This window comes from Rhinopithecus bieti, unplaced genomic scaffold (genome assembly GCF_001698545.2).
Source record: "Rhinopithecus bieti isolate Rb0 unplaced genomic scaffold, ASM169854v2 scaffold_18504, whole genome shotgun sequence".
Classification (NCBI taxonomy): Eukaryota; Metazoa; Chordata; class Mammalia; order Primates; family Cercopithecidae; genus Rhinopithecus; species Rhinopithecus bieti.
In genome coordinates, this window is record NW_016809260.1 from 1,294,232 (window position 1) to 1,308,120 (window position 13,889).

A 13,889-nucleotide genomic window follows, 5' to 3' on the forward strand; every position below is an offset into this window, starting at 1 on the left:
TTTGTTTTTTAAATGAAGGCCACAAAGACAGTGGGTTGGGTGCCCGCTAGCAAAAGTTGAGAGACTAGAAAATCTTAAAGAAATGGATGTTGGGTGTTGCTGAAACAGTTAAAGCAAGGAATGCTGCTCTTATACAATATAAACAAAATACAAACAAATCCCCCACTCCACCCCACCCCCCACACACTAGATGCTACAGGCTGAATTCTCACTCTAAAAGGTAACCATTGCCATGAAAAGCAACAGATGATTAATTGAACAAATTGCTTAAAGGTTCTGGAAGAAAGTTTTCTTTCTAGAATAAAAATCTATGGTTCAGGGGCAGGTGCAGTGGCTCACGCCTGTAATCCCAGCACTTTCGGAAGCCAAGGCAGGAAGATCATTTGAGCTCAGGAGTTCAAGACCAGCCTGGGCAATATAGTGAGACCCTTTCTCTATAAAAAGAAAGAAAAATTTTTTCAAATCCATTGTGGTACTAATGGGGTAAATTATAGAGGAAAGCATACTTGGACATGATGTGTAGAACAATGTAAATCTCTGGAAACTCTGTTTCTGCAGAGTGCATTGTCCCTCTGGGGAAAAGGGATTTGCCTCTACTTTGACACCCTGTGACCAATTCGATTTTGCAGATCAGCATCATGCAAAGATCTGTTTACGCATTCACAAGATTTCCACCAAATAATGAACACGGACATTTTCTCAGGCTACACAATTACCGGCCAATTCCAAGAAAGATTATGAATATTGTGTTTTCCTTTTCTACCACTCTTTAGGATTCTTGGACAAAAATCTAAGAAGGGAACAATTCCTTTAAAAGAGACATCTTGGGGCTCTAATAAAACAAAGATTTCTACTTAACCTCAAACAGCAAAGGTTAAACTGCAAACTATTTGACACCAAAGTTATTAGAATGGTACAAATAAATAAATTTATCGTAAATGCCAGAGTATAATTTTTTAAAATCCAACCCCATGATGAACCAAAATTTATCCATTCACTAATCCACTTACTCAAGAAAGACTTATGCTAGATGCCAGAGATATAATGATGAGCCTTGGTCAAAATAAATAAATAAATAAAAGTTTTTTGTTTTTTTTTTTCAAAAGTTACTTACAAGTATTAAGTCATAGATACTCCTGATAGGAGGCAAATATGCTTCTTGTTTTTCACTTCTTGGAAGAACTTTATATGTAGTCTTATCTGAATTTACTGCAATAATTAAATGTTTATAAAATGGATTCAGTATATAGCCTTATATCAATACTGTGCCATCAGTTTTTAGAAATAAAATGAACAAAGCAGCAAGCTGAAAGAAATACTTCTACTGGTTGTTTACTGAAAAGCAGTTAGTTTTCAGCATCTCTTAGAAAAGAATGCAACTTGCCTACTCCGGTCAGAGAGGAAAGTTCTATACACAAAATCCATCAAAGTCACTGTGAGAGGATTTGTTGGCTTGGAGACTGCAGGGTTGTTCTTTGAATAGCCTCCTTCAGGAAGCTGTACATGTCATTAGTTAAGATTCTACTTTTGAGGGAATAGTAATCCAGGCATCTACAGCCTCTAAAATTATGTACAATTAACCACTGGTAAGCATTAACTAAGAAGAAAGATTTGCTGTCAAAATTCACTGTATTAAAATTGGAATTGAAAACTGTAGCAATAAAAACTACAAGCTTTCTTAGAGCCATGTTGTATTCTTTGAAAGCACCAAAGAATCTGTTCAGCATCTCTAGTGTAGGAATGCTGGAATGCTGAGCTTTTTCTCTGGAGGAGAGCACATTCATGAGTGTTGGCTGAGGGCTCACTCAGTCTGGGAGTAGGTCACAGGGTGAAATGGAGATTAACTCAGCACTCATTCTGCTGGCTCTGTTGGCTTTGAGATTTTATTTTCTTTACTCATAGATTCTGCGGGGGAAATTGAGAGTGATATTCAGATGAGCTGAATGTCAAGTATTTGGAAAACTGTGAGAGTCCAACATAGTTTCTAAGAGCCCCAATCATTCTGAGCATTTTGATTGTGCGAGTAATTGTAAATCTCATTTTAGCAGCCTGCACCCAGAGGCTCCACAGAAGACAATGATTCCTTGGAAAACTCGATTTGTATTACCTCTACTGAATGAACATGGGCTTTGCTAGATTATTTTATTCTTCTCTCAAATTTAAACTTAAACCCACTGAGTGAATCTTCTAAAACTTGTAATCTAGCAAAAATGTTGAATCTGCAAACTAGCAAAAACTTTGAATATGTTGATGCAGAATATAGAATCATCTTACAGGCACTAATTTGAACAGAAAATATAAGTGTAACACTAAGGGAAACCTATATGAAGATTCTGTGAGCAGTGACTTTTTTTTTATGTTAAGACAGATTTTTTTTTTTTTTAATACTGATCAACAATTGCTACTAGGGCAATTTGGGTTGCAAGTGCAGCCATCTAAAACAAACTAGTTTAAGCAAGAAAGTAATTGATTATGGGTTCAGCCATGGCTGGATCCAGGGCCTCAACAATATTGCTAGCAATCAGTCACTCTTACACCTTGCTGCCTCATTCCCCATCTGTACTCTGCTTTCCTCTATGTCAACTTCATTCTCAGACAAGGCATTCTTTTCGTTGTTTTGGAAAGATAGTCTTCAGTAACTTGATGTTTAATTCGACCTAGCTAGTAACCTTAAGGAAAAAGATTGCCTTCTTCCCAATGGTTTTAGGAAAAGCCATCTATAGGAATGGCATTGATTGGCCTGGCTGGGAAGGGGATTGAGTCTGCATCTCAGGAAACAAGACTCATGTAATCATAACATGTTGGGGGTGCATCCCAGAATGCCAAATCGTATGCGGTTAGCAAAAGAAGAGGGAAAGGGTGTCGGTCGGGTAAATGTAACAGGTTGCAAGAATTAAAGTTCAAGTTATGTCTAGGGTCAAGATTTTATTGCAAGAATTTGTGTGGAAATAAGGTAGATCAGAAACAATCTCAACCATTTTCGTTGAGAAATGCAGCCTAATGCCTATACCACTGTAGCTCCAGTAGTCTGACTGCAAGTCTGGAACAAAACAGCCACTCTAAAAATTTGCCACATCCGAGTTTTAGAGTCTGGCATGCTTCCTCCTGTGGTACCTAACCATTATGGTGCTTCTGTTTCTTCTGTTTTTGTGGCTACTGACTCATTTCTGCTCTTCATTTGTTCATAGTTTCCATTTATCATTCTCTCTTTATGTGTTTGTCATCTTCTGTACTACTATTTTTGTTTTATATTGTATTAATTTCTGCTTTCAACATATATTCTTTCTTCTATTTTCTTTGGAGTTTCTCTGTGGTCCTTCTAGCAATTTTTTATTTGAATAGCTCATTAATTTTTCATCTTTCTTTTTTGTAATATTGCAATTAAGGTTATAAATTGCCTTCTAAGTACTGCATTAGCTGCATCCAACAAGTTTTGACATGCAGTGTTTTCTATGTCATCCAGTTCTAAATATTTTATAATTCTCATTAAAATTTTTCTTTATTCTGTGACTTAAGAAACATTATTATGAAGGCTTATTATATATAAAGTACATGATTAAGTGAATAACTCAATGAATTTTACATATGTATACACTTGTGTAGCTACTGCCCAGATCAAGATATAAAACATTTCCAGCATCCCAAGGAGTTTTTCTATGCCCCTTTCCCCAAAATACCCCGCCAGATGTAACCACTATTGACTAATACCATGGATTAGTCTTACCTCTTCTTAATATCATCTCAAAGGAACCATGTGTCCCATTTTGTGACTCACTTCTTTCACTCCTCATTATGTCTGTGAGTTTTATTCATATTGTAGCAACAGGTTTTTCCCCCCTCTCCATTACTGGGAATGAATATACTTATTTGTCCATTCTACTCTCAAGTCATATCTGGATTGCTTCCAGTGTGGGGCTATTATGAATAAAACTAGTATGAAAGTTCTTATAAATTTCTTTTGCTGGCCATCTTTACTCATTTCTGTTGGGCATATAGCTAGCAGTAGTTATTTCTGAATTATAGAATAAGCATATATTTAGCTTTATTAGATACTTCCAAACTGTTTTTCAGAGTGGTTTTTACCAACGTACACTCAGTATATATGTGAGAGTTGGTCATTCCACGTTCCATCGTACTTGGTATTGTCAGTTTGTTTTTTTCTAAATTTTACTTATTTTGGTGTGAAGCATAGTACCTTAATGTCATTTTATTTTTCATTTACCTGCTGACCATAATTTTGAACTCCTTTTGATATGCTGATTGGTCATTTGCATATCTTATTTTATGAAATGTTAATTCAAACCTTTTTCTCATTTCTAAATTACATTATTGTCTTTTTATAATTGAGTTATAGGAGTTCTTTGTGTATTCTGCATGTGTCTTTTTACAGATATATGTATTGTGAATTTGTTCTCTCAGTTGGTAGCATGTCTTTTCACTCTCTAAATAATCTCTTTTTATTAACAAAAGTTTGTACTTCAATGAAAATTTTTTTTCTCTCATTGGTAGTGCTTTTAGTGTCCTGTTGAAGAAATGTTTACCCCCATCAAGGCCATGGAGATATTCTCTTACATATTTTTTAAAAGCTTCACTGTTTTACCTTTACATTTAAGTTTGTGATCCATTTTATACTGATTTTTTATATTGTATACAAAAGTATCAAAGTTCATTTTATTTTCCAAGTCATGTCATCTGCAAATAATGACAATTTTATAACTTTCATTCCAGACACTATACCTTTTATTTTTTCTCTTGCCATATTGTACCCATGAATGGTTTTGTAGTGTTTTTTTAAAATTTCAAAACATATGAGGGTTTCTAATCTCTTTTTAATGTTAGTTTCTAATTTTACTGCACTCTTTTTGGAGAACAAGCTGTATAGCATCCATTCTTTGGAATTTATTAAGCCTTGTTTTGTAGCCTTGTACATTATACATTTTTGCAAATGTCACACGTTTGCTTGGTCTCCAGACCCATTCGTTCTACTTGTAGAGAAAGATATAGAGGGAGATGTTTTCATTTAAGGTATTTGCCATATCTTGCAGGATAGCCCCCCTAACCTTGAAGTTGTTCTCTTAGCTGGTGCCAAAATTGTGTGGTCAGCAGGCTATTCTGCTCTTCTGGTGATCCAGCTCCTTCTTGGAGATGGGCAAGACTAGTGAATTCCAGTGGTGTGAACACATTGTCATATTTTCTTTGCAGTAGTGTGACTCATTCTATGACTCAGGGGACAGGGTTGCACTCATTCCCCATAAGTGCCTCTATTTTAATATCATAAGCCTCATGAACTTGAGCGTGTAATTAATGCTGCAACCCTTATAATCAGATCCTAAGCTTAGTTCTCAACTACTTCCTCCTGCAGTTATTGGAATTAAGATGTGCTTTTAAAGGTGCCATCAGGGCTCTGTGATTTTCCACATAAATTCTCATGTGGCAATTTCATTTCTCCTTGTCCCTACTTATTCTCCCTAGGGCCATGAGAACAACCCAGATGACATTATAGTTCCTAAGATCTGTAGAACTCATAGCAATCAAGTTTTACAGCTACTTGATTTCCCAAAACTCTGACCTCCTGTGTCATCACCAGTGACAGTTTGAATAACTGTGATACTACTGTATGTCAAGGATTGTCCATACCCCATTCCCCCTGTACTCTTCAAGTATTGCACAATCCAATCCAGGGTTTTAAGGATTTTACTTTGTTTTCTGGGACCAGTCATAGTATCAGTTACTGTACCAATTAAGGTCCCAGTGGGAAAAAGATGGTACAGTCAAATTGGGTAATTTGAAGGGACTCTTTATAAAAGTGCAATCAGAGTAGGGTAAACAATGAGAAATAGTGCAATACTCTGGGACTGTAAATAGTAGAATTTACAAAAGGCAAAGAGAAGGAGCAATTATGGGAACCTAGTTTAGGAAGTCACATGATAGGAGATAAGATATTTGGGCAAGAGGTTCTGGCCTCAGGCCTAGGTAACTCTGGATGGAGGTAGCTAAGGGAACAAATACCTCTACCTTACTTTTTGCCCTCCCTCAGATTTTCTACCAGGGATCTTCAAACCGAAATCCAAATACAAAGGAAATTAATACAAGGGAGTCTGTTGAGGTAGACTATACCTACAGGATACCCTTTCAGGACACACATAAGGATGGAAAGGAATGAAGAGTGGATCTAGAAGGGCAATCATAAAATATCCAGCAAAATATGAATTGGATCTTGTTGATGTTAAAAGTTGAGGTTCCTTAAAGATGTCCAAATGTAGATGCTGAGTAGCCATTAATGGCAGACAGACCATATTTAAAACTGTGGATGTAGAGGGCCTATAAACTGAGCTTCCTTGTACTTTAATATTTGGTTGAGGAAGATGGTCTTGCAAAGGAGACCGAGAAAAAGTAGCTGAGGACTTGAGAGGAAAGTCAGAAAAGGTGGAATAACAAAAGACAAGGAAAAGGTGTTTCAAGACGACTAAAGTCTACAGTGCTCAACCCTCTGATAATCAAGTAGGATAAAGAGTGTAAATGTTCATTACCTCTCCTCTGCCATGTGTCATGCCTTACAGGACCACCCTTACACTTGAGCTAGACCCACCTGGGATCCGCATTGTAGAGGGCTCTGTATATCATAAACACACATACACAATTCATTTATCAGTCACCCTTCAGGATCATTCTGGCCATAGGGAAATTCTTCTCCACCTCTCTTCCCCTATGTCCTTGAAAAAATAAATTAACTGTGTCCATAAACTTGAAGGTTTGTTGTTTGTACTGCTGCTGACATCAGAGAAACAATGCTTCAGAATGCAGGAAGATTTAAACAGTAGAAACATTGAAAAACAAAAGACAAATTAATTAACTTTTCACACTGTCCTCTTAGCATGAATCAAATAGATTCTTTTATGTAGAAGTATTCTTTCCCAGTAAGGTCGAACAGCATCTATATTCTTCCTTTTTATTAACTTTCAATTCCCAATTCCAGAGGTACCAGTGAAACAGGAAACTCACAAAGTTGCACTGCACAAAGATCAACTGACAAATATTTTGCAATTTAAACAATTCATATTCTCTTAGAGTTGTATGTATTTAGGCTTAAACTGTAACATCCCTTAATGATGGTTTATATTGGCAATTAGATAGACAGTAAATGCTAAAATACAAATAGTTCTGCTTTTATAATAATATTTGATGATAGTTCATTACATTTTCAAAAAACTAAATTAAAAATTTTACTTTAAATACTTTTGATTTATATTTTTGATATTTATTAACTACACTGTACATTCTATTTTGCTTGAAATTCTAATACATAATTTTAAATATTTTAGAAGGAAACTTCTTAAAACATAACAATAATTAAAGTTTTAATTTTTGCATTTATTTTACTTTACATTTCTCATTAAAATATATTCACATTTCATACAACTAAATGTTATCCTTCGGAATCATTACTTTCAACAGAAGATGAATTATGTACATAATTTCACTGCAAAATTAATGATTTTGCTGAAATGACAGCAAGAAAAAATAAATTTTATTAAATAAATATATTTTGTGAATTATGTCTTTTACACATCAATAGTTATTAAATTTTGTTGTTTAATATTTTACCAACTTGCAATCACATAAAATCATACTTAACACAAATTTTTCTTTTGTTCTTTATGTAGTTATTTCTATCAAGAGGATGGAACATATTTTACTTTACAGTTGCTTATTTGATTTATTATTGTATTTTACTTTACAGTTGCTTATTTGATTTATTATTGACATCTCTGACAGTACATCTCATTGTCAGATGTATGATTTGTGTTACACACGTCCATGTGAAGAGATCACCAAACAGGCGCAACAAGGCTGTTTATTTCACCTGGGTGCAAGCAGACTGAGTCCAAAAAAGGAGTCAGCAAAGGGTGGTGGGATTATCACTAGTTCTTATAGGTTTGGGATAGGGGTACAAAGTACATTCTCAAGGGCGGGGGAGAATATTACACAGTACCTTCTTAAGGGAGGGGGAAACTATGTCATATCATTTAGCGTGGGGCAGGAACAAATCACAATGGTGAAATGTCATCAGTTAAGGCTATTTTCACTTCTTTCATGGGTCTTCCATTGCTTCAGGCCATCTGGATGTATACGTGCAGGTCACAGGGGATATGATGACTTCGCTTGGGTACAGAGGCCTGACATTCCTGTCTTCTTACATTAATAAGAACAGCAAAACAAAATGGTGGTGAAGTGTTGGGGTGGCGAAAATTGTAGGGGGTGGTATGGAGAGATAATGGCGATGTTTCTCAGGGCTGCTTCAAGCGGGATTAGGGACAGTGTGGGAACCTGCAGTGGGAGAGATTAAACTGAAGAAAAATTTTGGGGTAAGGGGTGACATTGTGGGGTTGTTAGAAGGAGCATTCGTTATATAGAATGATTGGTGATGGCCTGGATGCAGTTTTTTATGAATTGAGAAACTAAATGGAAGACACAAGGTTCGAATAAGAGAAGGAGGAAAACAGGTATTAAAGGACTAAGAATTGAGAGGACCCAGGATCCAATTAGAGAGTGCCCAAGGGGGTTCAGCATAATTATTTGCTTGGTTGGTGAATTTTTGGGCTCTCTCCTTGAGTTTTTTTATGTTGTCATATACCAGGCCAGATTGATTTAGGTAAAAACAACAACAACAACAACAACAACAACAAAAACAGTCTTCATTTAACAATATACAGAGTCTCCTTTTTCAGCAGTGAGTAAATTGAGGCCTTGGTGATTTTGGAGGAAAGAGAAATGTAAAACCAGCAATTGTTTGTTAAATAAGGATTAGAAATGGCTAGGAGACAGTGAGAGAGAGTGATAGTGTGGTGAAGATAGCTGGGGAGAGGTAGAGGGTGGCATAAAAATGGGAATGAGAATAAGAGTGAGTATAAAAGTAAAGAATAGGACTTCATCAGGGTGAAAGTGTGGGAGTGTGTCCTGTCCGCAAAGATCATCTATCCACTCCAAGAGGGAGTCAAGAGTGGTGGAATGGGGATAGATTTTCACAATGGAAAAGAAATGAGAGGTTTTTAAGAGGCAGGCTAATGGCTTGTAACCTACATGGAAGAGGTTATGAAATGATGACAGAATAGAATGGGCCTGTGAGGCTGGAAGGAGATACTTTTTTTTTTTCTTTTGGTCTAAGAACCATCTGCCCTGAGTGGAGAGGGATTGATAGGTGGAAACTTCAGTGGGAGAGTAAATAGGAGTGACCAATGAGAAGGAGAAAAACTGTCTGTGAGGGACAGAAGTTGGAACGCTAGCTGCTGCTTTAGCTACCTTATCAGCATAGGCGTTGCCCTGAGTGATGGGATCTGATGCCTTTTGATGGCCCTTGCAGTGAAAGACTCCAGCTTCCTTTGGAAGTAAAGCAGCTTTGAGAAGAGTTTTTATTAAAGAGGCATTAATGATGGAGGACCCTTGCATAGTGAGGAAACCTCTTTCAGCCCATATAACAGCATTGTGGTGCAGAATATGGAAGGTATATTTAGAGTCAGTATAAATATTGATGTGTAGTCCCTTTGCAAGAGTGAGGGCCTGAGTTAAAGCAATGAGTTCAGCTTGCTGAGAGGTAATGGAGGGGGGCAGAGTGGTAGCCTCAGTGATAGATGTGGAAGATACTATAGCATAGCCTGCCTTTGCTGGTGAGTGGTGATTAGGCCTGGTGGAACTGCCATTAATAAACCAACTGTGATCAGGGTGAGGAACAGAAAAGAAGGAAATACGGGGAAATGAGTGAGTGTCAGGTGGAGCAGAGATACAGTCATGGGGGTCAGGTGTGTTATCCGGAATAATGTGGGAGGCTGGATTGAAGTCTGGGCCAGGAACAATGGTAATTGTGGGAGACTCAACAAAGAGTGAGTATAGCTGAAGGAGCTGGGGGTCAGAAAGTATATGCATCAAGTGTAAGGAGGAAAATAGATTTTGAAAGTTATGGGAACTGTAGGGAGTAAGTGGAGCATAGCTTGTGATTTTGAGGGCCTCTAAAAGTATTAAAGCAGCTGCAGCCACTGCACGCAGACGTGAGGGCTAGGCTGAAACAGTAAGGTTAAGTTGTTTGGACAGAAAGGCCACAGGGCGCAGTCCCAGCTCTTGTGTAAGAACTCTGACCACACAGCACTGTACTTCAGCTGTGTGTAATGAAAAGGGTTGGGATGAGTTAGGGAGAGCTAGTGTGGGAGCAGCTATTAGGGCAGCTTTTTAAGGAATGAAAAGGGGAGTGGGGGAAGGATTTAGGATCTATGGGGTCAGCTAGGTTTATCTAGAACAGAACAATGGATTGTGGAGCGAGGTATTGAGGATAGGGGAGTATATCGGTTTGGCACCACAAGGTGGATAAGCAAGACAATTTGGTCAATAAAGCACGGATCCTGAACTAACCTGTAAGACTTGTCTGGTTTTTGGACAGGTAAAATGTGGGAACTGCAAGGAGAGTTTATAGGCTTTAAAAGGCCATGCTGTAGCAGGCAGGTGATAACAGGCTTTAATCCTCTTAAAACCTGTCGTGGGATGGGATATTGGCATTGAGTGCAGTAAGGGTGATTAGGTTTTAATGAGATAGTAAGGGGTACATGATTGGTTGCCAAGGAGGGAGTAGAGATGTCCCATACTTGTAGATTAAGGTGGGGAGATACAAGGGGAGAATGCAAAGGTGGCTTTGAACTGGGGAAAAGGGTGGCAATGAGGTGTGACTGTAGCCCAGAAATAGTCAGGGAAGCAGATAATTTAGTTAAAATGTCTCAGCCTAATAAGGGAGCTAGGCAGGTGGGGATAACTAAAAAGGAGTGCATTAAAGAATGTTGTGCAAGTTGGCACCAGAGTTGGGGAGTTTTAAGAGCTTTAGAAGCCTGGCCATCAATACTCACAACAGTTATGGAGGCAAGGGAAACAGGCCCTTGAAAAGAAGGTAATGTGGAGTGGGTAGCCTCCATATTGATTAAGAAGGGGACGAACTTACCCTCCACTGTAAGAGTGACCTGAAACTCAGCATCCATGACTGTCCAGGGGGCCTCAAAGGCGATCAGGCAGCATCAGTCTTCAGCCACTAAGCTGAGAAGATCTAGGAAGGAGTTAAGCAGAAAGCCTTGGATCAGAGTTCCAGGGGCTCTGGGAGTGGCTGCCAGGTGAGTTGGACAGTCCAATTTCCAGTGGGGTCTCACACAATTGGGACACGGCTTAGGAGAAATCCCGGGCTGCGGGCATTCCTTGACCCGGTGGCCAGATTTCTGGCACTTGAAGCAAGCTCCTGGGGGAGGCGGTCCTAGAGGAACACCTGGCCACTGTGGTTCAGACATTTTGAAGTTCTTGTGTGCTGGAGATGTGGCGGGTTTCTCTCACAGTGGAGGCAAGTAATTGCAACTTAGAAATACGTTGCTACTTGGCTGCCTCTACTCTATTATGGTACACCTTGAGGTGAGGTTAATTAGGTCCTGTTGTGGGGTTTGAAGCCCAGAATCTAATTTTTGAAGCTTTTTCTAATGTCAGGAGCTGATTGGGTAATAAAATGCATATTGAGAATAAGACAGCCTTCCTCTGGGGTCTAGGATAGTAAAGCATCTAAGGGTTGTTTCCAAACGGGCCATGAACTGAGCTGGGTTTTTATATTTGATGAAAAAGAGCCTAAATGCTAACCGATCTGGGAGAGGTCAGATAAAAAAAAAAAGGAGCATTAACCTTGACTATGTCTTTAGCTCCAGCCACCTCTTTAAGAGGAAATTGTTGGGCAGGTGGCGGAGGGCTAGTCGGGGAATGAAACTATAAGCCAGACTGGGTGTGAGGAGGGGAGGTGATAGAAGGATTATAGGGTGGGGGAGCAGAGGCTGAGGGAGAATTGGGACCTGGCTCGGCCTGGTGAGGAGCAGCCTGGGGAGAAGGGGAGCGGTCAGATGAGTCCATAGAAAAGAAGGATTCAAAGGACTCAGAACTTGGGGTGGAGACTAAAGGAACAGACAGGAGAGAAAGAAGAAAGATTTGGGATGAGTTGCATTGGGAGCAGAGACTAGGTAGGGCCCGATGTGTAAAAGAATGCCTGGACATCAGGCACCTCAGATCGTTTGCCCATTTTTTGACAAAAGTCATCCAGATCTTGTAAAATGGAGATATCAAAAGTGCCGTCTTCTGGCTACTTGGAACTATTATCGAGTTTGTATTGGGGTCAAGTGGTATTGCAGAAGAAAATAAGGTGTTTAGGTTTTAGGTCAGGTGTGAGTCAAAGGGGTTTTAGGTTTTTAAGAACACAGCTAAATTAGCCAGGCATGGTGGCAGGCACCTGTAGTCTCAGCTACTTGAAAGGCTGAGGCAGAATCACTTGAAACCGGAAGGCAGAGGGTCAGGCCTCTGAGGCCAAGCAAGCCGTCATAAGCCGTGTGACCTGCAGGTATCCATCCAGATGGTCTGAAGCAACTGAAGATCCACAAAAGAAGTGAAAATAGCCTTAACTGATGACATTCCACCATTGTGATTTGTTTCTGCCCCACCCTAACTGATCAATGTACTTTGTAATCTCTCCCACCCATAAGAAGGTTCTTTGTAATCTCCACCACACTTAAGAAGGTTCTTTGTAATTCTCCCCACCCTTGAGAATCCACCTCCTGCTTGCAAAACATTGCTCCTAACTCCACTGCCTATCCCAAAACCTATAAGAACTAATGATAATCCCACCACCCTTTTCTGACTCTCTTTTCGGACTCAGCCCGTATGCACCCAGGTGANTATTTTACTTTACAGTTGCTTATTTGATTTATTATTGACATCTCTGACAGTACATCTCATTGTCAGATGTATGATTTGTGTTACACACGTCCATGTGAAGAGATCACCAAACAGGCGCAACAAGGCTGTTTATTTCACCTGGGTGCAAGCAGACTGAGTCCAAAAAAGGAGTCAGCAAAGGGTGGTGGGATTATCACTAGTTCTTATAGGTTTGGGATAGGGGTACAAAGTACATTCTTAAGGGCGGGGAGAATATTACACAGTACCTTCTTAAGGGAGGGGAAATTATGTCATATCATTTAGCGTGGGGCAGGAACAAATCACAATGGTGAAATGTCATCAGTTAAGGCTATTTTCACTTCTTTCATGGGTCTTCCATTGCTTCAGGCCATCTGGATGTATACGTGCATGTCACAGGGGATATGATGACTTCGCTTGGGTACAGAGGCCTGACATTCCTGTCTTCTTACATTAATAAGAACAACAAAACAAAATGGTGGTGAAGTGTTGGGGTGGCGAAAATTGTAGGGGTGGTATGGAGAGATAATGGCGATGTTTCTCAGGGCTGCTTCAAGCGGGATTAGGGACAGTGTGGGAACCTGCAGTGGGAGAGATTAAACTGAAGAAAATTTTGGGGTAAGGGGTGATATTGTGGGGTTGTTAGAAGGAGCATTCGTTATATAGAATGATTGGTGATGGCCTGGATGCAGTTTTTTATGAATTGAGAAACTAAATGGAAGACACAAGGTTCGAATAAGAGAAGGAGGAAAACAGGTATTAAAGGACTAAGAATTGAGAGGACCCAGGATCCAATTAGAGAGTGCCCAAGGGGTTCAGCATAATTATTTGCTTGGTTGGTGAATTTTGGGCTCTCTCCTTGAGTTTTTTTATGTTGTCATATACCAGGCCAGATTGATTTAGGTAAAAACAACAACAACAACAACAACAACAACAAAACAGTCTTCATTTAACAATATACAGAGTCTCCTTTTCAGCAGTGAGTAAATTGAGGCCTTGGTGATTTTGGAGGAAAGAGAAATGTAAAACCAGCAATTGTTTGTTAAATAAGGATTAGAAATGGCTAGGAGACAGTGAGAGAGAGTGATAGTGTGGTGAAGATAGCTGGGGAGAGGTAGAGGGTGGCATAAAATGGGAAT

The 13,889-nt window shown here is 39.2% G+C and overlaps 1 long non-coding RNA gene across 1 annotated transcript in view; it reads left to right on the forward strand.

The window, feature by feature from the left end:
- LOC108540008 (uncharacterized) overlaps positions 1–13,889 on the forward strand; it is a 33,501-nt gene that overhangs the window by 8,729 nt on the left and 10,883 nt on the right. The window lies entirely within an intron of this gene.